We start from the raw sequence: 3309 nt of genomic DNA, 5'->3' as shown, positions 1-3309 counted from the left end.
GCGACCCCTCCCCGGCGAGCGCTCCTGGCCTGCAGCCGGCCTCGACCTCCCGTTCAGGAACCTGGGGCCCGCCGGGCACCTCTTGTAGAGCGGTGACGGCAAACCGAGGAGAAATAAGCGCAAAGAGCCATACATAGTGCCTGGCAGCGGGCCTTCTTGAGACGTTGCGTGTTTCCAGCCCCCGGTGCCGGTTGCCTGCCCGGTGCTCTCTGAAATGCCAGTTCCTGGGGAGGAGCGGGCAGTGGAGGAGGTGTTTGAGGCTGGGGGGAAGGCTTCTCCGGACTGGAGAGTGGTGAGAGGCCCTGGAATTCCATCTGGTGGGGACCTGCTGTCCCACTGTCAGCAGAAGACACCGTGTGGGGGACGGTGTGTGGTCATCAGGGACCCTCTGGACCATACAAAGGCTTCTGCCAAGCTGCCCAGCCTCCGGTGGGCCAGGACACCAGATGGGGAAGCCCAAATATCCCCTGAAACGGAGTCTCCCCACTCTCCTTCAGGTGGCGCCTGGGGATCTAATTTAAAGAAAATACTACCATATATCTGTTAGTGGCCTGACATAGATATCAGCTAATTCCTATCTTCTCTTTCCTGCCCCACAAACCCCAATCATGGCTTACATTCTTGCTGCGGTGGCAGCTGAGTGGTTTCTCTGCTCTGACTGCCATTCCCCTACCCTGGCCAGGGGATCCCTGGAAAGACAGATTGCAGGATCAGGTGCTCACCAGAGACCAGGGATGGAAGGCAGAAACACCTGGGACAGGGAAGGGGTTTGGCCCCAGGCCTCTGTAATCCCCATTTTGTGGGGGCCAGGATTAGAAGGGAAGAGAAAGATGCTTTAACAATTGCTGGTGATGCTGCTGTTGCGGGAAGGGGAAGGGGCTAGCGTTCCTGCTCTGCTTTCTCTTCCCCTTTTATTGCTCTCTCCAAATCTCACAAACCCTTAAGATCTATGAGACTGAAGGAATCCAGAGGGGCCAGTGTCCTGGGGGGATGAAAGGACAGGGATGTAATGGGTTTAACCAGGCAATGATCCCAGAGAAACCTGCAGAGATTAAGATTTGCTCCCTGGGCCTGAAACCTCCCCCTTCCCCCCTGACCACATCAAAAGGCATGGCTGTGGGGGGCATCTAATCCCATCAATGGAATCAAAGCAAGACAAGAAGGAAATTCTGCAAATTTGGGGCAGCCACAGGACTCAGTGTGCCAGAGAAAGGCAGGTCCTAAGGCCCTGAGTTCCTCTTTCTCCTACATCCCTAGAAAATTCCCTGGCTAGTCCACAAGCAGCCAGGACCTGTCCTTTGCTTCCTGACATAGCTGATGTGGGAAGGTCCAGCAAAAGAACTCAGGCAGTTACACAGTGGGGCTGGGCCTGCCTCCAGGGGCAGAAAGGAACCCAGAGAGGGACTCAGCCTTGCAAAAGTAAAGACAATTATTTATCACTGGTATCGCGATACCAGTGATATTCTGACATGGCCTAAATGGTGCAGTTGTATACACATTATTAAAGTTACAAAAACTCTACCTACACCCATCTTTAGAAACACTGCCTTTGCCAACACTGGCTCACACACTCTTCATTGTGCCCCATGATAGGGGATGTATTATGGTATGGGTGTAAAATATAAATATATAAATTTATGAGACAATTCTTATGCCCTCAAATATATATTCTGTTATCCTGTTTGGCTCCATTTTAAAATGTTGCTTGCAAACTGTTTAATTGATTTCACTCAACAGAGTCACCTAGTGCAGTTGGAGGGATGTGGTCTGAGAGCACATGCCTGCTGGTGATGGTGATGGTGATGATGTTGACAGCTCTCAGTGAAAAGCTTCTAGGTGCCAAGACCCTGGACCCCCGAGCTTCTCCTTAACATTTCCTGAGGGCTCTAGCCTGTAGCTCTTATTATTGTCTATATTTTACCAGTGTTGTGGCTTGTGTTTAGATGTCTCCCCAAAGCATGATGCTGTCTTAGGCAGGGCTCTTTTAGAGGTGGCTGGATCTAGAAGTTCAATGCTGGGATTGATTCATGATGCAATGCTAGGCTCCAGGGCACCAGGATTAAGGGTGTGAGTGCTATCCTTGCTAAGGAATGTGGATAAAAGGAGTAGGAAGATGCTGTTAAAGTCTCTTGTTGCTTTTGCTGTCATCTGCCCTGAACTGTTCCTCTACTGCAATGTCCCTCTGCCATGTGCCACTCTGCCTTGAGGGCAGCTAATTATGACTGAAACCGCTACAAACTGTGAGCTAAACAAACTTTTTCCCCTTTTAACTTTGGGTGTTGGGTATTTTGACTCAGCAATGAGAGAAAAGTAAGACAACCAGTGAAACTACCTGCCAGCATCAGCAAATTCAGACTTGAGACCAGCCCCTCTGCACCCAGCCCCGCCCTGGTTGAATGCAAATCAGCCCTGCCCTGAGTGAAATCTCAGATAAAAGCTTGGTCTCCACGGCATAGAATTGGGGTGAGGGTGTGAGGAAAAGCTTAGTGTCTCTGCTGCTATGCTGTGCACATCCATCTCAGTGGTTAGGAGAGAGCAACCTGGCTTGGGGACAAAATCCCACGGAGCTGGAAAGACTTGACCTTGTCCTCTGGTTGCCTTCTTCTGAGTTTTCCTAGGCCTTCCCTGGCCTCCCTATTTTAAATTGCAGCTCCCTGGCCTATCACTTCTTATTTGCTAGGCCTATTTCTTTGTGTGCATGCACTTCCGTGGCCCTTGTTCCCTAATGCCACATACTTCACTCATTTATTTTGTGGATAGTCTTGTCTCTCCATTGCGGATATCTGCCTCCCCCTAGAATGTAAGTCCACAGGCACAGAAACTTTTGTCTCACAGACTGCTACACCCGTGAGCCTGGCACACACAACACAATCAGTACCTATCTGCTGAATGCATTTCAGGCCCGCACATCCCCTGAGAGTGTAGCTCTGATGTGTGTTGATTGTACCATTCCCCTCTCAGAGGATAACCACATTCCCCACAGGCAGAGAGGGTGGACCTTCACTGTGGTTTCCAATGCCTGAACCCAGCAAGGTATTTAATAGTCCCACCATGTTGTGATTGTCTGTTAAATGCACACCTGACACAAAACTCTAGCAGTGCACAAAATGCCATGAAGCAGCAGGGCAGGAATGAAAGCCCCCATGTTCTGGATGTAGATCCAAGGTTTGGAGAGGTGAAATAACTTACCCAGCTCGCTCAGTACTGATGTCTTTCCACTCAGCTCCCTTTTCTGGACTGTTCAGTCCATCGTATGCCACTTCTATTGTGCCATCATTATGCTGAGTTCTTTTTTTTTTTTTTTTTTTT

This window comes from Fukomys damarensis, unplaced genomic scaffold (genome assembly GCF_012274545.1).
Source record: "Fukomys damarensis isolate Sample0158 unplaced genomic scaffold, DMR_v1.0_HiC HiC_scaffold_13, whole genome shotgun sequence".
Taxonomy (NCBI): Eukaryota; Metazoa; Chordata; class Mammalia; order Rodentia; family Bathyergidae; genus Fukomys; species Fukomys damarensis.
Note: the sequence above shows the minus strand (reverse complement) of the source record.